The following is a 26,968-nucleotide window of genomic DNA, read 5'->3' on the forward strand; positions in this document are numbered from 1 at the left end:
TTTCAAACTGGAGATAATAGCAAAATACTTTCTAGATATTTATTAGGTATCATTATGATAGAGCCTAAATTTGTGTTAAATGCATTTATTTATTAACACAACTAAAGTTTACAGTGAATATTCTTGCCTTTATCAAACATTCCACTTTACAAATAACAGAAAGCAGTGTTTATAGTAATACTATTCTCAGCAGTTAATTAATAGTCATGTTTTACTTACAGCATGAATAGTATAACCTTGGAACAGGCAATTGCAGGAAAATACCGTGTGAGTTAGTGCATACAAAGATAAGAAATTGTGCAATGCATTGGTAATGTTATGTTTTATATTGAGCAAACCCTGAACTGTTAATATCTCACAGGCTGTTACAGTCTAAAGTTGCATCACATACTTTTTAAATTCACCGATATAAAAATGTCCCATATGTAAGAATTAGGGCTGTCAGCGTTTATGCCTTAATCACCAGCGATCCTGGCTGACATACCTGCCGTCAAGAGGCTGTAGCAGGCTGAGTTTTAAGGCTAGAGTGATAACATTGGTATCATATGAAACTGGAGGACGTCAGGAATCCACTGGTACCATGTTGTGCCAGCTTTGCTGGAAGGGGGCTAAATAAAGTCTCCCCTTTACAGATACTTCCACATTAGGCTAGCCCCATGCAGTTTGATCATTTGATTCCCAAACAAGACAATCATGTAAGAATTACCTCATTAATATGGACCTCAAAACTGTTTTGAGATCCAAAATAATGGAATTGCAAACATGCAATAATAATGTGATTACTTGCAATTAATAATTGAAATTCAAAAACATTTCATCGTTTGACACCCTTAGTAAGAATATGACTTATACTATTAAAACCAAAGTAAATGGCTGAATCTGTCAATGGAGGGGTAGTGAAAGAAACATGAGCAAAAAGCCAAGCTCTTGCCCTTTGAGTTATACTTAGAAATCACACAGAAGTGATGCACAACTCAGATGTTTTTCTTCCAAAAGGAATTTATGCATGTGCAATGAGACAGTTGCTACCCTTCAAATCCAATCTATCGTAGTGCCACAATGACAGTGATAGAAACCAAGTGGTGCAAATGAGTCCTTGTTGACTTATTTATCACCTCTTGTGCGTTACCTTGGTACAGTATCTCTCTCTGCCTTTTGGCAGTTGCACTGCCTTGTGGTTTATTTATACCACATCTCATCATTTATTAAAAACTCAGTCAGTGGGGCAGGAGAAAGAGCATTAGGGAGTGAAGTCGACAGGCTGCTCGGGAATCATCCTCCCCTCGTGCCAAGTGGAGCTCCTCCTGCCCTCGCGCCTCGCACTGAGCGCCAAAAGCCCGCGGAGGCAGAAAGACAAAGGGAGGATGGTCGGGAGTGCCAGTGAGAGTCGGTCTTCGAAGAAAAAAAAATGCTCCCATCTGATATTAGAAGCATAAGGGGTTTTAGGAATCTGGGGTCTAACTATATTAATTTTTGGAAGAATGCATTTTGTTATCCTTGAGGGGTTTGCAGTCACTGGCATTAGATGAGAAGCTGAGCACACACGTTTTTGCCAGGCAGACAAACGACTGCATCTGCTCTGGTGAGAATATGAAAACTATAAAACATCAGTAGAAGTCAGGAAGACTCTATAAACATCAGTGGACATTTATTGTGTGCAGAAGTTCCTGTCTTTTGAGGTCAGACATGAAAAGTTCTCCAAAGCAAGCTGTGATTAAGCTGGAGTATTTTGATCATTTCTATTTTGATTTTCATCTGGGAGATTTTTTCTACCAGAGAAACAGTAGTCAGCACTTTGAGCTCCACAAAATCCATTCAGATCTATTGTGTCAGGGTGGTGTCCGTGGTCTCGCCAGAGGATATCTCGAAAGCTGAGTAAGTAAAAATCCTGCCACCATTTATTGAAGTGGTAAATGGGGAAAATATGTTTTCTCCCGATTTGGGTGGACTGACCCTTTAATGATTTGCGCATTCCTTCCATGCCACCCTATTGTCCAAAGAGCAGGAAGATCCAACAAAGCACAATAAAAATTCTTAAAATTTCTCAAACATCAATGAGAAAGGACAGACCCCTCAGTAACCCCTGTGAGGAATGTCGCATGAGTGTTAGACATTATGTGGAGAGATGGCGGCAGAATGGGACCACCCAAACATGTCAGCCGTCTCTCTGTAGCCCTTAAGAGAGACAAAGTCTATTTAAATACAAGGGCAACCTGGAATAGTGTGAGTAACAATGCCAAGAATGGTCTTGTTTTGCAGTGCAAACATTTTGTCAAATCGGTTCTGCCAGCTTGTTCTTATTGTTAAATCTTTATGTCGAACATGGCAAATAAAATAAGACAACAAATCTAAATAAAAATAAAAACATAAAAACATCAGAATGCCCACCATACATGTTCAGTAAACAAACATAAGTATTTCATGTCCTAAAAGGAGTAGGAGAACGTAATAGATATATAGATATAGAGATAGAGAGAGAGAGATGTTTACATATGTTGTTATTCTTGACAAGTATAAGACAAGTATATTTGTGACTTTGATCAGTGGTTTGCCTCACTGCAAGAAGGTTCTTGGTTCTCAGGTCTTTTTTAATTTACCTGGCCTCTAGGAGATTCAGTTTCCTCTCTAAAGACTTTTCATGTGTGAATTTGTCTATTATACCAGCCAAACACTAGAAGACTTTAAAAAGACTTTGAAAATACTTTTATAAGACACGAGTCTGACACTTTCTCACTTTCACAGACAGTGTGAGTTTGTCACAGACTGCAAAATTTTGCGAGGACTGGAGATCTCTCAGGGTCACTGTTTGCTAGACTGCAACTAGTTTTCTTTTGAGTTTATTTCCCAACCTGCTCCTGGTGTAAAATATTACGCAAAACACCTTTTAAGAAATATGACATATTAATAGTGTGTTATGTGCCCACAAAAATACATAACTTTAGAAACACAAGATAAAAAGCATCATATGTTTCTTGTCAGTACAACATCAATATAATCCATAAAGATAAACTGCAGTTGTGTTTAAATCTTACATTTTAGATTTTGTTGCCTCAATTTGCTGCCAGCCTCTGGTGCTCTATTTTAGTGGATGGGAGACTGTGACAATGACAGGCGAACAGTTTCAAAAATTAAGATTTCTTACTAAAATAAGTTTAATACAAATACTCTATCACTGCACAACTTCAACATTTTCTTCTCCTGTGCCACAGTGTAACCGAAAAGTGTTCACGTTCTCGCGCCTCCCTGAAATCCCTCCCATGTTTACCGTCTGTCCGGTTTCTTGCTGTTTGGTGCTGGAGAGAGTGCAACTATTGGTTGCCGACAGTGTTTCATCATTGAACACTATTTGCATGAGCCAAGACTAAAAAGCTACAATAGTATTAGACATGTTTGGTTTCGTCAAAAAGGTAGACTGGAAGAGACTGATGTAAGACAGTTAAGTGACAGATCGACTCTGATCGATTGAGATCACAGGAGCATCGATTAATGTTCAAACGTTTGATTTCTGACATTGGAAATTTATCCAAAACAGTGAAATCATTTTAAAAGTCGTCTGGTCTAAGGCCGGTATACTTATTGGATGTTCGGGCCAAAAACAGCCCTGCGTTAAGGAAATGCACAGGATCGTATTACTTGGGGCAAGGTGTCCAGTCTGATTAGCAGATTAATGTGTTTGAAGCCTAATTAGATACTAAAATTTGATATCATAAATATCTAAATAATATTTTTTTGCAAATGTTGCAGCTTTTGGATGACTGTGCATTGCAGTGTTACAAAAGTTGTGCCAGGTTCAATTTTTTTGATGGACGTCACAGTGTTGAAGCCCTCTGTATCCTGTAGCCTCACTCAGATGAATGAGGTGGTCCTTTTTATTTTTAATTTTTTTATACACAGTGCTGTTATCCTTCTGTACACAACTCTCTGACAGAGTGGCCACCTGTCCCGGGAGATTCATTGACTTTTTGTCTGAAGCATGCTGGAAAAGGCTCCAACCCTCCTTTGACCCTAAGTACCAGAAATAGATAGAAAAAGGATGGATGACCAAATATATGTCTCTCAAAGGGACACCGTATGATTGAATTCTTTTAAGAATTAATGATTTGTAAGTGGTTGATGTATTTATTAGCTGATGATATAATCTTTGGTTTTCAAAGCCACCATATAGAGAGTTTAAACATTTCCAGCTTCTAGCAGCCATATAAAAAAAGAGACTGTTTCAGACATCAATGTTTGCTGATACTCTTCCCCACCCCCGCACAGATCTGACCCAGGGACAGTGAGATGAATGGGCTGAAAGCAACACAACTGCTGCAGTTTTCTCTGGGATTGTCTCATTTTTTTCTCTGAACTTATGCTATCAGAATAATTTAAAAGATGCTGCAGTCACATTATAATTCCAAATGTATTGGCTTTAAATCAGCAGCACATTCAAGGGAGTCACCCTGAAAATGTATTAAAAGCTTAAAACAAACTTTGATTATGTAATTATAGCCCTGCACTCCAGTGACCTTTGGTCGACTGTGTCTTTTGCACACCCGGAGCACCTGGCTGCAAGCTGCCGACTCACCATTTAAGGCATGCTTTGCCTGTGGTCTTTTACAGACTGCTGTTCCTCTGCAGGAGCAATCAGCTGTCAGGAGTGATGGAAAGATAAGAAGCCTGATATAGATACCACAGAGAAAAAACTACAACTTTGCTCAGATTTTTTTTTTTTTATTATTGGTTGTGTGTCTTGTGTCCCAACCAAAACCTCCATATGTGTCAACATATTGAGAGATAGCTGGGTGAAATTGTGATAAGTGCAGAGCAGCTCAGATCTCTTTTGTCTGAGTGAGATATTGAAAGCAGGTGAAAGGTGATGGCGCTGAAGGGTTAATTAAAATAACTAACCTGGTAATGCATTCATGCCGGGTGACACTCTGTGGAGGAGCTCGCTTTGTCCTAATGTATGGATGATCAGGTCTTCTCCCTTTGATCTGAGTGAATAGAGAAGCATCAAAGGAAGCAGAGGCTGCTCTTTGAGTGTGTGTGTGTGTGTGTGTGTGTGTGTGTGTGTGTGCGTGTGTGTGCGTGTGTGTGTATGAGTAATGAATGGGGAGTAATTCCATCGTAAGGAAATTGTTTAACATACAGCAGTTCTGCTGCACGAATTGCCACACTAACATTTGAATAATCACCAGTCGCCATCGTTAAGGTAGTCATTACGACTTACCTCGAATGTCACACTATTTCACTGCTGTGTTGGCAAAGTGCTAAAGTAGGACATGATTGAGCTCCAGTGTTTTCTCTGCATGGTGTGAATGTGAATGTCGGAGCAAAGACATTTCCCTCTCTGTAATTGAGAGTGCTCTCTATGCCATATTTACATTTATAATGATAGGTAGTGTTACCTTTCCTGTGCCGCAAGGCACTTTAGAGACCTACAGGAAATTTCATCTGAAGGCAATAGCGCATAGTGTCTGAATGTCGACCCTCTGAGCACACAGGGGGGAGCACAAAGTTGGCACCCACTGCTGCATAGACAGGGATTCTGCTCCCAGTAACAATTCCCCTTAGCTTGGCTGAGCTTTTCAGGGTTGTGTCCTCAGATGGGAAGCCAGTGAGGGATGGTGTCCTTGAATGAACACTAGTGACTCATACTTAGTTGGTTGGTGAGATACTAATAGTCATTGCCTGCACATTTTAGCTCAGTGGATGCGAAAAGAAGCTGTTCCCTGTGCATCATGTGTCGTGGAAGAAGCACATACAGATGCCTTTAAAATTTTTACCAAAAAAATTACCTCATTTATTCAGTTTGTTTCTTTAGTTTTTAACTCCTCTCTACTTCGTTGTTGCATAGAGAATTGGACATTCTAACTCTTGCAAAAAAGGTTTTGCAATGCAGCTTTTCACATGTGAGAAATTCATAATAGAGTACCTGTGACGGCTTTTGTGGTTATCAGACAGCTACAGTACATGTGAAAACATATGTTTAACGTGCTTGTAAGGGACAGAATTTTCACTTGGGAATTCATCCAAGTTAAAACTTTGCAGTGAGATTAAATTCATAATATAGGTGCCATGGCCGTAGCTACCATTCAGTGCTCTGATGTCCTGTCCTTTGTGACATTTCAAGTTTCAAGGTGTAATGACATCAAGAGGAGTTTACATCTTACAGTTAGACACATACTGGCATGCATGCTGGAGAATAATTGCACTGAGGGGCGCTGTGCAGTGAATTTGTGCGCATGACTATTTATTTACATATGCTCACACCAGAGCTACAGCCATTAGTCCAGAGAACGTGCGCTACTTCACCTCAGACACAATTCTTCTTTTGTCTGCATGAGCCAAAATTTTTAATATGTCATTTTGAATGGTGTCAGACATCCAGTTGTCTGTTTACTGAAGCCATTCATGTCATGTACCCTGGGCAAATCATAAGTCCATCTATCGCCCACTCTGTCACAAGAGACTTGAAACTTTAAACTCTATCCACTTACTATGCCCCCACAGTGGAAGTCCCTCACATTCACATTTTTATGGATCTAAAAAGCAGCTCCTGTCATTTTTTTTTTCAGTTTTTTCTCAGTCTGTTCAGCCTGTCCACACTACTGATTAACTCCTGCTATCGCAAATCTCTCCTAAGGTCAGCTGACCTTCACCTTTGTATTTTGATCTCGTCTGACTCATTGACATTGTTATGTAAGATCAGAGAAATAAATCAAATCTGCACATTTAAACATCTTCTTTTTTTTTTAGCTAACCCAAATGGTAAAATAGTCAGTTACTTATAGACTATATTGTTACTCCCCTGGTCAATGGGGGTGTTGTTTTGGGTATAACATAACAACCAATCCTTCACAGAGGACGAGAGATGGGATTGGTCTGCCGAAGTGGTCGCTAGTCAATCACAGCTCTGACACATAGAGACAGACAACCATTAACACTTACATGTGCACCAATAAGCAATTTAGAGTTGCCAATGAATGAATCAGTGTGGGAGGTTTAAACCAATGTGGCTGAACAGTTTGAGTCAAAGTTTGGTAGGTTGTGCTTCAAAAATTCAATGTTCTGGATGGCTTTGGACTCTGTTTCCAAATTCCTTCCAATGGCTCATATGTGCATGTGAGGTGTAATGCTCACTTGAATTTAATGTTTTTTTTAAAAAGGGTTTTTGGGAAGAAAAAGGTGGAGTAGTTGCTTTTGCAGTAAGCACATATTGTTCTCATTTCCTTTAGCATACATTACAGACACATGACTAATGCTATTTGTCTGGCAGCCTGGTAACACTGCATAGACATAAGCTATGTAACACTGATTGCCTGCAGTCATTCTGCTGCCGCCGACCGACCAAGTGTCGCGAGATAAGATCAGGACATCAGTTGTCGTTGATGAGGTGCTGCCTCCTGCACTGTAGACTTCTGGTTTCCTTTCCGTGGCCATCTGCCAAGTTACCTAGTAGCAGGCAGAAGGAAAAACAAAACAGATCCCTTTTCCCGCTCCTTGTTTTCTGACTTCTTTGAAGTTTCCACGGCATCAGCAGAATTAGAAAAAAAAAGCCACGGGGGTGTTCGTAGGGAAACCCCACCCTCCCCCTTGTTTCGCTGTTGACTTCTTGCTAATTTTAAGGGCTTGGTCTCGTTTTTTCCAGTCTATGGTTTTACACACTGACATCATACATTCCATTTGTAAAAATCACCTCCTGAGGCAGACATGCTTTCGTGCATGTATGTGTATGTGATGGAGTGTAAACTATGTAATTACCTGCTATCGACACATACTCCGCTGTGTATGACACACAGGTCTGGTTGTTAGAGATCAACGGGCTCATCACTCTTTAGATCAACATGATGTAATGCAGCTTTTTAAAGACCTTAGCTGGCTTGCCTCTGCCGAAGGAATTGATTATGTATCTGTTACAGATTTTCTACTTTTCCTTCATGCATTTCCATAGGACATTGTGTTCTGATGCGTCCATTGTGTTGCTTTGATATCGCAGCTGAAATAGCCAGATTAATGCCAGCAATAACTTGGGGAAGATTTAAGGGATAACATTGGGAAAGCCATCCTGTGTGTCTTTTCTGCCAGAGGAAAAGAGCCTTAGAATAACAGGCTTAAGATTAAGGAGGAAATATTTTCTGCTTTTGCTCACTGTTAGTACAGCTCACAAGAATTTTTCAGTGGGAAAGAAGTCAAAATATTCCATGTGGCTGATGGTGATGAGTAACAGGGAAGAGATTTGGAGAAAACCAGTGTGACAGGACAGCATTTGCAAATTGTAAGATGATCTCTTATTTTTTTTAGGTGAGGGAGAAAAACAAGGAACTTTCTGCTCTAAGTACCTTTGACAAAAGCAGCATGAATGCAGAAAATGAATCTGTCATGATTTTAATGGAGCTCTATACGACATTCAGAGCATATTTATGATTCAGAGTCTGATTCAGGTTGTTTGCACATGGTTGTCAACATGGAGGTAGCCAAGCTGACAGCTAGCAGCAAATGGTGCTACTAGTGTGAACAGTGCTACCAACAGCGACAGGTCTAATGGTGTTAACCAGGGATTGTACATAAAGATGAATAGCAAGTCCCCACCTACCCTCGCTAAGCTTAAGTAAAGCCAAAATATCCCTGATACAGCCACTGCCATCTTGCACCGGTGATGTATTTTGGAGCCAGATTCTGCACAGTAGTGATTCCAGCAGTGGGGGAGTTCCCACCAAAACATCTGTTCAACCAATCTTGAGCAGCGCCATGTAACGCAAGTGCATGTATTGGCATAAACAGCTGTCAGTTATGGCGGAAAATCCCCTTTTTTTTTAGAATTAAATAACACATTAAAACCAAACTTATCAGAAAAACAATGATATATCAGCGTGATACCTTAAATACCTTTGAGAAACATTTATTTGGTGTGCACTTTGAGTTTTTAGTTTGGCCCGTGTCCCACTCACTCATTCTCATCCACTGTTTCATTCACTGTCCCATTCAGAGTCCAGGGGGCAATCGAGATGTCTAAGCCTCACTTTGGGGGAGCTGTCATGACATCCATCTTTATATACATGGTGTTAACCAAGGGGAACCAGAGGGTGGGCGCTACGCTTTAGCAACTCGGTCATCCCAATATCAGCGGTAACTGGTGTGTGAATGCAGTGCAGCGTGGTTGCTATTACCTAGCCAGCGAGATAAGCGCTCATGCACGTGCAGCTGCATTGTCTACCACAACAAAAAAACAAAGAAACTCAGGACTCAAGAGATAGCGTGACTTAATTTTCCTCATTTCTCCATAGCAAATGGTGGTTTGCTGCTGTATTAATCTTCTGTGTTGCTTGCAGCTCCTTTAACATGTCATAGCAGGAAAAGCACAGGTGTAAATGATGGCTGTATTCCAGTAAGTTGTTAGGTTTTGTGCATGCTGGCTCACTGTCTTGGCGTACTGAGTCACTGAATGGAACAGCGCCAACAGTTATTTTTGCTATTAATCACACCTGTGCCTTGCTACTGAAGAGTGTAGATAGATAGATAAATAGATAGATACTGTAGATAGATAGATAGATAGACACAGACCTCATTTTGCCTTTTAGCAGGCTGGCATACGTTTGCTAAATAGCACGAACCAAAGGTGGGCTTATTGGAACATCATTAATTTTGCAGGTATCATAAACCAAAGTAGCCTACAGCACAAAATGAATATCTGATCTTTCGATGGTGCTAGAGGAAAAGTCAGGCGCTTACCAAAGATATTAGAATCTGTCCTCTAGGTACAAAGAACAACTGTAGCAAACTTTGACAAAAAGTTTCAAAGCCAGTAAGGTTTGTTCTCTGAGTATGATTATCTACAAAAGTTCATGACAATCCAGTAATTACTGAAATATTTCAGTCTGGACCAAAGTGGTGGACCAGCCAACAGACTGACATTGCCTTTCCTACAGACAGGCAACAAGCTTGATTTAAAAATTCCAAATTGCAAATGGAATACCCAGTTTCATGTTTTATAAGCTCACATTGTGGCAGCAACAGCTGAGAGAAAACTCCTCTGCAGTGTTATCAAATCGTGGGGACTTTCCTCCAACTTGTTTTTGAGACATTTAAATGATGCATGGAGTTCCTATTAAAAGTTTGATGGTTCACCTATACAAGCTATGAAAATCTGGTCATCCCATTGAAATATCTCCTTGTTGTAGGATGTTATTTGTTTTTATTTAGCAGTACATTTATGCACAACACCACACAGGGGATTTCTGTTGAAGGGCCTGACCCTGCAGCTGGGCCAGTTTATGAGATATGGCGTGCCAGGTGGTAATAAAGCAACTGGAAAACCCACAGTTAACCCACTAATGCTCGCTGGTGCTAGTTCTTTATGTGAGTAGTTTTCAACAAATCAACATTTGTGCTCAGTATTCCCCTATTATTCTGAATATGACAGCATTTTTGATTTGACATGGGTCACATAAACAGCATATTCTGTTTAAATTTTCAGAATTAGGCCATTTTCCAAAGTTAGTATTTTCCGATTAAGACATGGCATATGCAGATATTATTCGGGTTTTCAGAGCATTATTTGGACATGTATACAGCCAATGTGGAATACGCACCTAATTGGGGTTTCTACTGCAGTTTGTGACAAACAGCCTGTTGTCTGTTTACAGTAAGCTGTGTGTGGGGAGGAGAAGTGTTAGTGGAATATTCATTTTCATAAGACATGTAAATAATGTGGTAGGAATAATGCCTTTTTTGGAAAAAGGGGGAAAACTGGACTACTTTGCGCATATAAAGTACTCAATGGAGCCATTAAAAATGAAGTTGCACAAATAGCTTTTTGTTCATAACACATGATGCAAGCGTGATTTTATTTTAAAAACAATGCAACAATTTCTTCATCCACTAGAATGCTGCCAGACGTGTGTGTGGGAGTTGAGTCAGTGTCACTTTGCCATAATCATCATGAAATAGTTTAAAATAACATACAGAGCTGAAAACCCCCAATTAGGGTGCAAGGCCCTCTTGTCACCATGCACTGAATCTGTCACGCTAATCACAATCTTGTGCATTAGGAACACTTGTTCTCCTGCCTCCCTCCTCTTGACAACTGTCTGTCTTTGTCATATTCCCCCTTTTCTATAAAGTCTGTTTTCTTCACAGCACCTGCAGTAGCATGTTTATCTTTTTCACTACAGACTTCAACATATCAGCTTCTATTCTTTTCATGCATTCAAAGGATTTCAAATGAGCCCTCCCATCCATCCCCCTCGCTGAGAGTCGCTCCGAGGGCTGATCTGACGTAGACCACATGCAGAGCTTGTGTATGATGGTATTGACTTTACATTCAGTCTGCTTACTCTCCCAGGGCTTCCCTCGGAGAGGTAAAATGGGGTTGGCAACATTATTTCGCCGCTTGTGAAACCTCTCAGTGAGTTTCTGAATGCAGAGCTGATTTATGGATTTGTTCTGAGGTGTGAATCAGGTTTCATCAGTGGTGACAGTATGCAGATATGATGGAAAAATGGCTAAAAGTACACACAAGGTATGAAGTGCCAGCTCTGCTTTAATGTTGCTGTTGCTATTACCCAACATACTCTCCCAATGATGTCAACATGCCTGTATGAATGGTGATGTCATCTAAAAGAAAAGGGTTGGGAGAGCGTCGCCAACACAAGACTGTCTAGGAGCCAGAGCATTAGCATAGAGGCTAGACAGGTCCACTTTCAAACCCAATCACCCGAGCTGTCATCCTCCTGTTACTGCTGCTTGTTGCTCCGAGCCCCTGCCAGGGCTCAGTCTCAAAATAACTACAAAATAATATTCAAAGAAATGGCTGTATTCCATAAAGATATTTCCCCCACAGAGCTCATCTCTCTGCCTTGCTGTAATTGGGGTGTGACCTAAATATCTGACTGAAGCTGCACTTGTGCGAGTCTGCAGCCTCATTGACCTACATATGAGGAGAACATTGGTAAAGCTTTGCAGGAATCAATACACCACAATGTCCTTGCACTTGGCACTGAGGCTGTCCTTTGAATGGAAAACACTTTGTTGTTATTGTCGTGGGTAGCTTATAATTTAGACTTAGTTTGTGACTGTATACAGGTTTGTTATCAACCTGTTGGCTATGTGAAAGGTTGAGCATTTTATTTTGAAATATCTCATTTTTATGCAATGTTTGAGGTTAAAAAGTGAATTATTGTTCATGGCTCTGCTCTCTGAACATTAAGAGAGAGTTTTGTAACCACTCCCTGTTTGTCCTCCTTACGTGGCTGTGTCAGCTATAGTGTGTTTCGTAATGGCTTCAGCAAACCTCTCAAGTTTACTTTCGACCTATTTAGGCTTTCAGTCCTCTCACTAAGTGTTTCAGTTGTGCTGCTGTAGTTAAAGTTTGTCCCAGGTGTTTGTGGTTTTAACGTTGCATTCAGCGCCCTGCCCTTCTTTTGAGACTTGCATGGAAAAGAATGAAGGTGACTGCACAGATGACATCTCAGAGTCATAGGTAGTATCTGATGTCCATGCAGGTTGCATAAATAGTTTTGCTTAAAAATAATATTCTTAAAATCAGCAACAAATTCTGTTGAACTTTTGCATAATGCACTTATAATTATTTGCATTTATCTGCTCACTAAGACTCAAATTGCAAAGTAAAATACATTCTATCAACAAATTTACATAGTAATTAAGTGGCTAATCTGTCTGGTCTGAATTTCCATAAATATAATGTGTCTCTATTTAGACAGGCACAGAACTTCTGATAGTATTCCCACAAAATGTCTTAAATACGCAACATTTTGTTAACAGAAGGGATTTATGTTGAATGTGAAAAATGAACTGTTCATCAGCGCAGAAAGTCCTAAAAATAAAACAAAGAGAAACAAAGACTGCCATCAAAATTCATTAGGGCTATTCCCTGCGGTTTCGTAATTGATCGTGACAGATCCACCTCCTGTTGATGACAGCCTCTTTCCTACTGTGAGCCCCTCAGTGAGTGGGATTGATTTAGGACTTCCTCCGTGCTCTTCTCCTCGGCAACAATAAACTGGCTCCAGCCTGATGTTCCTGTGTTCTTACCCCTCCAGGGGTAACCAGGCTTGGTTTGGTTTACACGTGCCCTGTAATTAGGACCATCCTCTGGGTCTTGTAATGTCCATGAATTAGGAATTGTTTGTGAGGAGATAGCCAGCACTGGTGTATAAAGTTAGAGACGCCGTTGGAATAAATGTGTGTTTTACAGCATGTGGACGCAGGGTTTCTCAAGTTTTTAATTACAGGGCTGTCCGCACTCAGATTATTTATCTCGGGTGAGAACTAAAGGCCAGGCTAAACAGAGGTTAGGCACCTTGTGGCTGTCTTAAAGTGATGTTTGGTTCTATGTGGGGTATTAGATTTGACTATAGATTGCTGATGAAAACACATTGTGGTACCACTGTCTGTTCTACTTCTTAAAAGAATTAAAGTGCCAGCTTACACGTCTGTGCCAGCAGAAAATGAAGCCATCCACAAAAAAAACACATGCCAAATAGTGACTACTGTGAGTTGTATTTCTTTGGTAATGCTAGCAGCATTTGTGTATGGATGGTAATGTAAGTCAGTTGCTCCACCTCTTTGGGCCAGACTGAAATAATTCAACAACTAAAAAATGAAATGCCATAAAATTCATTATCCACAGAGGATGAATCCTACAGATTTTTTCCTGTTGCACCATCACAACATTACAGTTTTGACTTGTCCAGTGTTTTGGTTTATAAAGAAATGCCTGCAAAAGTTGTGGTATTCCCATCAGCCTCAACTGTGGGATAACCACGCCCACTTATTACACATATGACAACTGGAAATAAATGTGTCACTGCAAAAAAAGCGCACTGAAATAAAGTGTCATTACAAAATAAAATAAGTAATAAAATAATGTTTAAATTTATTTATGTCTGTCCACTTTTTACTCCATTTATTTATTTAATATTGATTAAAATGGCATTCTACATGACTATGCCTTAAGTTAAGTGCTAATTAGCAAATTTCAACATGTTTAACCAAGATGGTGAACATGGTTAACATTATACCTGCTAAACCTACAGAGCCGCTAGTATGGCTGTAAACTCCCTGAAACTGTCCTCCCTCCAAAAACCTACACCATAGGTTGTTTGAACAAGCAGATTATTACAACTCATACTAACATTTAGTGTAGGAAGTAACATCTAATGGCCATAGTAATAATAAAAGCAGAAAAAGAGGAAGTCAAGTGACACAAATGGTTGGGTTTGTGGACGGGTCAAACAAACACAGGATTTTCTACCAGGGGACTGCTGTTTGTGTCCAGTGTTAAGCCAAAAGTTTAGGCTGAGTTATTTTAATTTATGTATGTTTGTTTGGAATGTTATATAACTTAACATCATGTAAAGTTGCATAACGTCACATAGCGTAACCGCACGTAATGTCACGTAATGTTGCGTAACATCACATTGTAATATTACATCAAGTATGTAACCTGACGACACCTAACCCTAACCCAACACCCAACTATGATTCTTTTCGCAAACCTAATCACACCAGTAGGGGATCTATATTGAAAAAAAAAACATTTCTCTGGGTCGTATTAGAAAGTAGAAACTTAAAATGGTTGTATGGGTTGGAGGACATGTTGTTTATACTATATAGTAAACTATATTTAACCTTCACCATTTTATGAGTGTTTTCATTTTCTGCACAACGAAGCAAAAAAAAATTCTATGGCATGAACACAACTTTGTGCTAACAATCCCACAATGCAATGTGTCCCATTTCGTAGATGCAAAATTTAACGTTGTGCAACTCTAAATCTGTCAGTGATGATGCAAAATTACAATAATGGATAAGTGTCCAAAATCTTAATTTATCTATTTCTGTAAAGTAAACTATATAAGAAGCACTATTACAAATTTGAATATAACTGAGAGGCCATTTAAGGGTTTTTTTTTAAGTGTAACTTCTGCTCCACCTAATTTGCACAAACAAACCTGGCAATCAAATGCACAGGATCTGGTAGTGAAATGCTTTGTGCATCTTTAGGCAATTCCTTTTATTGATTGGATATGGATGAAATGATTCAGGGGAATCAATAATCATGGCTGCACACATTTTTACATTGTGAAGTAAAATGTGTTTTATATATTGTGCTAACTGTGTTTGCACTGACAAAAAAAGATGTAGTTATTGAGGTTGAGTTGTAATAACTCATGGAGTTATTTGTCTAAATATTGAAGGTAATAATTAGTTCCTGGATGCCTCATATCTTCATCTGTCAGTGTCACTAATTGTTTCATTCACATTTCCTCGTCGTGCCTTTTCCTCTGCTCTTACATAACATCTCTCTTGTTCCATGAAGCATGATTATTTACACGTGATCTAAGCAGCGAATGATCGTCCGGCCTCTTTCACTGTTAGGAAGTTGCTTTTTCTCTGACCAGCAGCCAGAATTACAGGCAGGAAATTGAGAGCAGAATCGGTGCCAGAGGGTGTGTGTGTTTTGTAGCAAAGGGTGTTTTGTGGAGACAGCAAGTTGGATTGTGGATCCCGTCCCCCGCTCGGCGCCATGAGGCCCACGCACAGGAAGCTTCCCCTGCTAAATACAGCTGACCCCCCCTCCCTCCTCCCCTCCCATCCCCTCCCTTCCCCTCCTCCATCTACAGGTCTGCACACTGAGAGCTGAACAGAGAACAGACAGTGAAAGTAGCCTCTTCTTCCTCCCCTTCTGCTAATTCGTCCCTCCATCCCTCCACAGCTGCAAGTTTTAATGAGCCCTCACTTTTAGGCTTTGTTGCAATTCACTGTTTTGAGATAATATATTTCTCTCTGTAAATGGCCTTGACCGTGATCTGACCTCGCTGCTCAAAAATCACACAGACACACAGCTCCACTCAAGACCCCCTGACCCTCTGTGGCAGAGACCCAGTAAAAAGCGAGAAACGGGCTGTGGCGTCGGAAACAGGCTCTTTTACAACCTCCCTCTTCTTTCATGGGCTGCCATCCCTTTAACACCCTTTCTTTGCCTGTTTAGATCCTGAGCGAGGCTTGCTAATCAGCTTTTAACACAGAGATAGAGACTTAGGAGTTGGTGAAATTAAGCCCCGAGCACATCTCTGCACCAACACCTTGGGTAATAATGTCCTCACTGTCCACAGTTGGTTATTTTTCTAATCGTAACCACCAGAACAGACTGGGAGAGCGGCAGTAATCTCAGCAGAGTGCTGTCTGACTGGCTGCATGTCAATCTCCTCGCCTTTGAATCAATGAGAATACTGTGCATCAGCACTCTGCAACCACCAAGTAATTTGGTGGCATGAAATTTTGGATTTAGCGTCGGACAAATGGAACCCTTTTTTTGGCTGATTCCAGGCAGTGGAGAGACCTGTTAGCAATAATTACAGATCATTCAAGTCATTTACACCAAAATTACATTGTAAAATAATTAGTTTAATCCCAGCCCAGGGAATTACGTTCATATTAGAATGCTTTACGTCCGATGCCAATACTCATTGCCAATGCAGGATGAAGTGTACCCCTTATAAAGCCAAGTGGAAGGGATGGGTGGTGGACAATTTGAATTTCATGCGGGACACTTGAGTTCACCTCAAAGACAAATGTATTCCTTATTCCTATCACCATAACCTTCTTAACTTAAACTGCATTTTAAGATTTTTTTGCCATAAGCAACAAAAACCAGCCATAAACACAACATTGACAATTAATCACCTGTTAAATTAATATGAGCGACGGGGGGTAGGAGAAACTGATCACAATTCAGTTATGTCGATGTAAGAAGTTGATTTATTTTTCAGAGATGAAGGAAAGACTTTTGTGAGCAGCAAAATATTCCTCTGGGAGTGCCTGCGGTCATCAGTCTAAGTATCCGGGAGTCCAGACTAAAATGCAATACCAGAGTTTACAAACTAAAATTGGGTCAGTAGTGTTTTCAAATTCTCTAGTGACTTGAATATGCACGAATAGTTTGGTCACTAGTTATAGCAGGCAGCAATAGTTATGTATTTTAAAACAAAAACATAGTGTGTAAGTAGCCTAAGAGCAATAAAGTGCCGCAGCTATTCGCTAACTTTGTCTACTGTTTAGTGTTTTGCAGGCCATGCACAGTGGAATTTTTTTTTCCTCTAAATAACCAAAAGCAGCTGTCTAAGTCATTAGACTGCACCTAAACATTTTGGTTTTATGCAGGACATAAAACCAAAATAATGAGATGCTAAAATGCTCTATAGAACTGAGGGAGACTGCAGTGTTGGGTGATAATTTGAGGTGGGTTTGATAATATGAGTGACACTTTTAACATTACAGTCATTTGATCCATTGTTAATATGAAAATATTGATTATAGCAGCTTTAACCATACCATAGTTGAAATGCTTCAGTATTGTAGAAAGTGAGAATTTAAAAATAATGTTGACTCTGGACACACAAAGCTGTAATTGAGTGTAATCCTGTCTTTTGCAGAATCTTCAGGTAAACAAAACGCATGAGCCTGCTGATTACAGTGCTATATTCAGAGCTTAACAAGATATTTAGGGCTGACAAGCTGTAACGTTAATCGCTATAAACGGCACGGCCACAGCTATTTACACTATTGACACTCCCCCACAGACACACACCAGAGAGCCTCTCATAGTAGAGCCGCTACCCCAGCCAAAACACAGGTACCCAGACTCCCACCAGACAGCCATCCTTTCCAGCAGAGAAACAGAGAGGCTGGCAGTAGCTGCTCATGGATGATTAGCTCTGACTACCAGCTCTTGTCCATGCTACACTGAGCGGCGGTCAGTCAGGCTCCCCAGACCCCCCGAGTCACGTACTATGTAGAGTTTCTCTGCTGCTTTTTTCTGGTATGATTTTTTCAGCGGAATTTGAGTTTTGATAGGAAATGCTTGTTTAGTGCAGACAAAAAATAGAGGGAGGATCCTAATTTGTATTAACGCCAACATCAAAATAATCTAATTTTGTGCAGAAAATGGGCCTCTGTTGTAGACAGTGCGTGTCTAGTATAGCTGTTTGTCCTCTTTTAACTTCCTGTACTGTACACTAAGCCCAGCAGCCTCTGTGGGATGTGTAGCTGGCAGATTATGGAGAGATCAATACACTCTGCAGGAGGCAGCAAATGAAGGAGATACGAGGAAGAGACTTTAGGATGAGATGGGAAAGATGATGTGGAAGCTCTGAAGACAGGGATGAGAGGATGTAGGAAGAAATTTTCTGCTGAGTGCACGTCTTGATGACAGACCACTTATGAATCAGTGTGTGCAGAACTAATGATGAAATAAGCAATGCACTGTGTGCTGCCATGAAGACTCGATGGAAGTGGTACAAGGAAATCAAAGTGAGGCAAACATGTCTGAAGAGGAATGACTGCTGCTGTCTTGTCTGGGTTGCTCGGGAGGTCTGATCTGAGCTCAGGGAGAGTTTGCAGTCAGATCGAACTCAGCCACAAATGGCTTGTCTTAATGTGATTAGGGCTCTTTGAACCCTTGCAGGGCAAGGTCAGACCCTTTACTTGTTACCTTCCCTGGTAACCTACCAGTATGGAAGATGCACTGGGACTGGTCTCATTCTACATACTGGGGCTGTTGAAGCTGGCTTTTCTTGTAAGGTATTTCGGGATAATGACCCCACTTATGGTATGGAATAAATTACAAAATGAAAATTGCAATTAATGATAGGAATGCAGGTGTCAAGTGCAAGGATGCGCATGAATGGAAGACTAACAAAGAGATATGACAGGTGCTACTGTCAGGCTTTTTTTTTGTGTGTTGCAGGTGGCCACACTGATTAAAGTAATACTTCAACCACAAAATTGTTATTTTCATATCAGTTACTCACCCTGTGTTACCTTGAATTTGTAAAGAACTTAGCTTTTCTTGAGTGTCTCAGTGGTGAACTAAGAATCCAAAAACTGCAAGCGTTCTTGAAGAATCACAGTAAAGCAGGCTGTTCTCATGCACTGCTCTTATGTATACCTTCAAAAAATGATACATCACAATTCATAAATGACCCACATAATGATAAGCCAGTAATCTGTGTATGCACATAATTGGGAAGGTTGATCATGCGACCAGTGTGCTAATAGTATAAAAGTAGAACAGAATTTTATGTAAAAAAGAAAGCTAGGGTGGTGGATGTGTCAAATAACACAGGACTTTCCCCCAGGAGTCTGGTGTTTGTGTCCCATGTGAGACCAAGTGAACTTTTTAATCTATATAATGTTGATATATGATATAAAATTGACATTGCTGTTGTTAAACGTGGCCCCATTTACTTTGATTCATCAAGAATTCTTGTTGTTTAAGGATTTTTCCTTCATTGTGGACACGTGCAAGAAAAATTACGTTTTCTTAACAAATCCAAGGTAACACAGGGTGTGTACTTGATTTACAAATGATCGTTTTGTGGTTGAAGCATTCCTTTAAATAAGCTGAATATACCAAATAATGACAATCCTTTCTACTTTTAGTAAGCGTTATGATGATATGACAAACAGGATTACAGGTACAGAAGGATTTTTTGGGCTTCGAGTGAGCTGAAATGTGACTGATCAAAAAGCGTCAGCGGCTCAGTAACAGGAAGATGTCCCCGATAATTGGCGCATTCTGTGAATTTTCCACCGGGAATTGCTGGTTGTGAGCATAATTGACCAGCGGCACAGCAACAGAGCATTGATAACCAAACATGGACAGAGCGGGCTCAGCTGTTTAAGGTACTCATCTGCTGCTGTGTATTAATGGGGCTTTGGAGTGCTCCTGAGCTCTGCGGTCTCCTTATCCCCATCACTGTTGTGTAAAGAGAGGGAGCCTAATCCTATCTGGCCTGCAAATCCTCCTCTGGGGCCCAGACTGTGTGGAAACAGGCAAACCAATGCACAGGCGCCTGACTGGCCCTCTCTCTGTCTTTTGTACACTTAGTCACACATGCACACACACACACACACACACACACACACACACACACACACACACCTCTGGAGAGCTGCCAATGCCACTGCAGTCACAGGTGAGCACCGTAGTTTACTGCAAACAAAGAAAGGGATTGTCAGGATACTTTCCTCGTCACATACACTGTGGTGGAAAGTGTCTTGTGTAATGTGTATGCATAAGGGGAAACTCATGCATTGGTGGGTTATGAATAGAAATGTACATCAACTGAGTCGAGACTGTAAACAGCTGAAAAAATGTGGATCTTTCATTTCACACTACATTTCCCAGCAGTGAATAAAGAGGCTGCTGAGGTGAAGTGAGAGTACATGTCCTTCTTTCAACTCTCTGCCCCGCCGAGTGCTCTTTTACAGTAGGACAGTTTGCCAGGTGATTATTACACTGCCGCCAAGCAAACCTGACCAAATGAAAACAGTGACCTCCTCTCGTCTCCCGTTCGCGAGCCGGCGAGAACAGTTCTCTAATTGTTGCTTTGCTGCTCTGCTCTCCTTTGCCAGCCAGCTACATTATCCCTAAATGACAAACACACGGTGTTATTTTGGGTGATCTGCAAAACTGCAGGAGCCAGTAGGACTCCGCATTAAAACACACACTAATGATAGTCTGCTAGGTTTGGTACACAAATCATCCACTAGAAATAAGCAGTGTGTATCCAAAATGTTCAGAAAAATTGTCTTGGTGTTTTAGAAATAAAAGCAAAAACTTATGATTTAAAATCGCAGGTTATTTTGAGTGACAGTTTTTTTCCTGTTTATTTTAGTATTTTTCTCATTTGTTTTTTTAATCATCAACAACTCTAATCAAGCATTAGTCTGTCAGTTTATTTTAGTTTGCAGGGTGTTTAGGGACGAGCCAGAGGAGCAAGTGAACCCATGAGCGACCCAACACAACCCTCTGCCCTTTTCAATGCCTTGCAGACTTGGTTACTAACTGCAAAAAATAAGACAAACTGTATAAGGGCAAGCAAAAATTTACCTCATGCAAGTAGATTTTGAAAACTTCTACCATCTATTGCACAGTTTGCAGCAAGTTTGAGAGCATGGCAGATAAAATGAGGTCATTTTCCAGTGTGTTCATGAGTGTTCGTGACAAAAAAATCATACAACAATTTGTATAGGGGCAAGCAAACACTTTCTTCAGGTGGATTTCTGACCCTGTTGCCCAACTGGGCAAACTGGGCAAATGGCAAAAAACATCAATGTTGAACTGGGGTATTATGAGTAAGGGAAACTATATGCTAGTAATTTCCCAGTTGGTGGGCCGTGGTCCAGAATTGGGTCGCATGGCCATTCTGAATTGACTGCAAGTTTCGGGTTTGTAAAAAAAAACACACTTTATTTTGAAGTAGAGTCAATAGGTGAATAGGTGTCATTTCTGTTTATTCTTGCAATATGTCTTATTTCTTATGTTCTAAGCCAACGTTTTGTTTACATTTTGGGAAATACATTTGAATTTGAGGTAATTTATCTGATGTGTGAACTTTGGACTAATGACTAAGGAGAAATCTGGACCCCGTGGCTGGATAATAATAATAATAACAACTGATGTTTTACACATGAAAATAATAGAAGAGAAAATGCAAATTAAGACATAAAAAGCTGTCTTAAAGGAGCAGTTGTACATTTTTTTTCTTTCTCAGAGTCAGGTGAGGACATTTATATTACTCTCGTATATCAGAGTCGTATCAATTCTAATGTAATTCTCTGTAAAAAAGTGATTCAGTTACCGAGTCCGTGAATATTTTTTGCCTGTTTTTTTTCTTTTCTTTTTACACAAAATATATTACTGTGATAATCAATGATGAAACAACTCAAAGATACATATCAGCCAAACCTGAAATCTCTTTGCCACATAATGTCATCAACACCAGAAATCATTCCATCACATCTTTGTAAATTTGCATTTTTATTAATCCCAAATCACTTCCCTGAATTGGAATAATTCCTCGCCGATTAGCGCCCCTCTTTATTCCTCTGAGGCTTATACTCCTATAGTCGATCTATCTCAGCTCTGCAGAGCCCATAAATTGTGGCTAAAGAGGGGAGACAAACAGTGGGCTGGTGATGTGGGAATCAGGCGATTTAATCCTTTGTCATTATCTGGCAGGCCCTGCCAGCAGACATCTGCTTGTGAATGCGGTTTAGGGAACACTGAGAGACCCGGTGTTACTTAGGTTAGAGAGGAAGAGACACACCCTGGTCCCTTTATGCCGCTTACATGCACTTCATTAGGGTCTGGGTGTTCTTCTCAACAATGGAGAACTGGCCCTGTCGCTGATAGCTTTATCTCTGGGTTGCTAAACAGGCGCCAAAATCCGCCCAGAAGTGGTTCATCCCATTGCCAGCTTCAGCAGAAAAAAAAACATAACTTCCCGTATCCTGCCGAGATATGGTCTCCAAGACTGATGAGTCAGGTTAATAAAGGTGAAATGATGAGTCACGCTTGAAAACAAGAATACAGAGAGTGCCGGAGCGGTGAAGTGAAACTGATCGCACCACGCAGAAAAAAAGTCTTTTGTGTGATAGTACCTGGCTGAGCTGTTTGACATTTCAGTGTGAAACAAGGTCTGGCAGTCAGTTTGGGAAGTGGAAAAAAGAAATCTGGTCTACAAGACGTATTTGACGAAAACAACATCAAAACATAAAGAAAAACAGGTAAAACTGATCCTGTTTGTTTCTTAAAAAGGACCACTGGAAAGGCAATGTGGCAAACACAGGAAAACAGTCAGTGGAAAGGATACTAATCTAGACCTAATCCCCTCAGCATCTGTCACTGATGCATTAATCAGACAGAAAGGAAACATGTTATTCTGTAAGGCCTCCTCTTATCTAAAAAGCCACTGTTGTTGAATTTTGCACACTGGATGTGGGTCACATGTCTTCTAGAAAACAACAGAAAACCTTGTAAACCAGTTTTACCTCTTGTTACTGGATTTTAGTAGATTAGAAACAGAGTCGTAACACTGTGAATTAAGAGTACACATATAAATGGTTTGTAAAGGATTTCCAAATTGCTCGTAATTAGATTATAAAAGATTTACAGGCTCCATATTTCATGCTTACGTCCTCTGAAAGAGCTTTATTAAATTCACTATATCTGCCGTGCTGCTACTCCTGCTTGTGTTAAAGGTTTAAATTGGCACATATTTGCTCGCGAGGTGTCAGATTGCATCAACATCTTGTGCTGCCATCTATAATCACACCTGCAAACACGGGCCTGCTCTACTGAAGAATTAACTCTGGGAAGCTATAAATAAATTTGCTTTACTAGTTTAATTAATTAGAGTATCAGGGCTCCATTAGCACATTGATGCAGATCAGTTAACTCTGCAGTTATTCGCACCAAACAAACACTTTTCATCGGCGCTATTGTGGTCGTTACCTTAACAACTGCTGATAGATTCATCGCTGACGGCATATGGATCCATTGTGTGTGAGATAAAGCGGAGTGTATTGTTTATATGATTAACAGCACCTTAAAGTGTGATGCGTGGTCACTGATAGGCTCCTCACTTAATCATCATGAAACACATGCTGTCACTCCCTGAGCCCCATCAGTCAGAGAGGGGCTTATGTTGGGGCCAATCCCGGCCGCCGGGGATGGGGCCAAACAGGCCTGGATACATGTGAAGAGTATATGCTGCTACAGTGTGATGTCACGTCAGGACTGAGATGATTAAAGTAGCCACAGTGCGCATCAAATCTCAAAAACACCATCATGATCTGCCGCCTTAATCTCTCTGCAAACGCTTGGTTTAAAAAAAAGAAAAACAAGCGCTCCTAAAAACATGTGTTTACACCGGCTGAGGTCAGCTTCCCGGCTCTGATTGGATTCGCTTTGTTGTGTGTTTTTGATTGAGTAACATCAGCCCTTTAACGTCCTGCTCTACTGTTTAGAAGAGCACTTTTAGTCACTATATCTTAATGAAAAATGTGTTGATTTAAGTCAATCTGACTGAGATATCTCTACCATTTGGTTTAGGTTTGTTATGCGAAAAAATCCATTAGGTGTCGCTCCGTCTGCCTTTACAGTTTGCCTCCTTCAGGAATTTTAATAACAAGAAAGGTGGGATTTTCATAGGTAGGCATATTTATTTGACATGTTATAGTTTTAGAGGTCTTAATGAAGAGATTTATGTAACTTTGTGCAAAAAATTAAAATATAAAATGGTCTAGAAACATTAGAAACATGCTCTGCCACAATTTGATATATGTTGGTATACCAAGAAATTACCAGTATTATAACAGTTAATGATTTGTAATTATGAGTTTTTCAGTTTTATCATTACCATGAATAGCCATCTTAGCCAGTTTATATTATATACAACAAAAAAACTATGAGGTCAGTTTAAAGAAATAAACATTGTTTTTTGCTACTTAAGTCCCAAGTGCGAAAAAAATGAAAAAAAAATACACTGCTTTTTTCTTGGTGTGGACTTTAAAGGGTTAGAAGTATTTACAGCATTGATGGACATTTAGTATCATCTGCATCTCTACCTCGCTACACGCAGGGTTTCAGACAAGAAACTAATCTGCTTTATCACGATAAACACATTGATTATGCAATAACACATAATTAGGATAATGATTCACTCTCCCGCACATGACAGTTAACGCCTGCGCTCAAAAGGAAACAAACGGCCCCTTTAGCATATGGCTTTTGTTTTCAGTTTCATCTTATCTAGATTAGTCTCATTAAGATCAGAAATCTCTTTTATAAGCAGCAGAGGGACATTTGGCTCCAGATGGAAATCATTGTGCAATAAATGATACGTAATAAAAAAAACTTATTTGCATCTATATACCAGTTGTTTGCACAAACATACACAAAATCATACATGAGCTGTTGACTAATGGAGTCCTGTGTCTGCATGTGACGTGTAACTCCCTCTCCATTTCACCCCGACGACCTTCCTCCCGGTACACAAATATTGCTCATTACATGGGGGTTTATGTGCTCGATATAGCCATTGACCCTCAGCCTGCCTCTGGCTCCTGCCTCTCCTCCTCTCTCCCACATCTCCTCCCTGTCGATGGCTAGTTACCGATGGGGCAGTAAATTAGAGTGGCTGGGCTGGGATTAGGTATGAGAGGGGGGATGTCTGAGAGGCAGCGCGGAGGAGGCACGCACACATACACACTCACACACACACACAAAACAGACATACCCACACAGATGATTGTCTCTTCGTATGCCAGACAACTCCACATTTTACTGGCCCTCCTCCTCCTCTACCTGCAGATTGTGCTATCAATCAATCCAATTTCCTGTTTGCTCTTTTTTTTTTTTTACTTTTTTATGTTTGCAGATGCTCAGGTTTGCATGCAGCACACCGTACGGCACATCTCGAGGCTGAAAAGGGCCATTTCTGCAGCTGTTTGGACGAAAGACATTGGATAATTAAGAAATGAATATGGGGACTTGTTGATGAGTGTGGGTTTTTTTATCATTGCAGGCAGATTCAAACTTTGGAAAAGCGTACTATATTTAAAAAAAATATGCTTATTTTTCTTAAAGGGTCAATGTGCAAGATTCAGGGGGACTGCAGATTGCAACCAGCTGAAACCTCTCCCAGTTATAATTCCTTTAGTGTTTATTTCTCATAAGTACTTGGACTGTCCATTCTGGGCTACTGTAGAAACCCTGCAGTGCAACTTGGCCTCAAGTTGCTCCTTAAACAAGGACCTGCTGCTCGTCTTGATATAAACAGCTCACTCTAAGATATCAAATACACAACAATTCTTATTTTTGGGTAATTATACACAAAATGAAATATACTTATTACATTATATCCCATTTCTGCCAATGTATCCCCCTAATCCTACACACTGGACCTTTAAAACAAGCAAAATAATGCAATATTTATATTTTTTTCCAGTGAGAATAAACTTTTTTTAATAATGTTTTTCTGGGATTTAGTCATTTTTAATGAATAAGTGACACCCCATGGAAAAATTTTGTTTGTTTAATTTTGTATCTGCATGTGGGAGTGCATGACTTGTTAAGGTCGATATTATTATTTTGCAGTGCGTGTTGGGGGTAAGAGGAGCCTGTAGTCTTAATATAGGGGATGACCTCAGTGGTGTCCTTTCTTCAGCTCCTACTATAGACGGACTGTGCACACACGGATTCGCGCTCAAGGCAGCCGATGGAAATAGAATTGCTGCAGGGATTTCTCCACCAAATGACCTGGAAAACATTGCCTGCTTGACTTGTGGGATAATATGTGTATCTCCTGCACATCTTTGCACTGATATCTAATTTCTGAGGACACCAGAGTCATCTTTAGCTATTTGCTTGCTTGCTTAATTAGATCAGATACTGTTTTTTTTTTTTTTTTTATCACCATAAGGAAGAATTTGAAATAAGATTACTTGGCTTCATAAGATTAGGGCTCTTTAATGTTTTAAATATCAGGTCTGTGCTGTTTTGTAGGAACAAATTCACTCCATGACTAAATGCTAAACCAATTCAAGACTGCTCTCTTGGTGTGACTCCAAACTATTTGGCATTCCATTCTCAGTTCTCTCTGCTGCGTGCTGCCAAAACATTTTAGAAATAATTACGTGTACTTCTGTGAAAACGCTCAGGAATCTCCTACCTCTCTCCTGCTCTGTCTCCTCGTTCTCTCACATGCACAAACCGACATGCATGTATTCATAGTGTTTGTGTGTTTGCGAGTGTATGCAGTGGAAACGGCGTGTGGGGTCTTTGTGTCCAGGAGTGAGAGACCTGCTCCAGTGATTAATGGGGTTCCTGTGTGAGGCACCGCAAGGCGCCGTACACAATCACTGGGCCAGACCGCAGCCCCGCCAGGCTTGTCCTTCACATGAGGAGAAGAGAAAGGCGGGAAGGAGGGAGGGCAGAGGGAAAAAAAATTCCCTCGCTGTCCTTTACTCTCTCTTTCCTCCCTTCTGCCCATCCATCCTGCTTTTCCCTCCTAAAACGATCTACTTTTACTCCCACCCATTTTCTCCGTCCGCTCCCTTTCCGTTGGCCCCTGTCCTCTGTTAAACTCCACGTCCACATGTACTTGCACAC

At 40.4% G+C, this 26,968-nt stretch overlaps 1 long non-coding RNA gene across 1 annotated transcript in view; it reads left to right on the plus strand.

The window, feature by feature from the left end:
• The window catches only part of LOC121960389 (uncharacterized), a 74,077-nt gene extending 48,310 nt beyond the window's left edge, over positions 1-25,767 (plus strand). The window contains exon 5 of the long non-coding RNA XR_006106976.2: positions 25,236-25,767. This is a non-coding gene — a long non-coding RNA (uncharacterized LOC121960389). The remainder of the gene's footprint in view (positions 1-25,235) is intronic.
• Positions 25,768-26,968: the final 1,201 nt, after the last annotated feature.

Source organism: Plectropomus leopardus, chromosome 21 (assembly GCF_026936395.1).
Source record: "Plectropomus leopardus strain MGB_pleo_1.0 chromosome 21, ASM2693639v1, whole genome shotgun sequence".
Lineage (NCBI taxonomy): Eukaryota > Metazoa > Chordata > Actinopteri > Perciformes > Serranidae > Plectropomus > Plectropomus leopardus.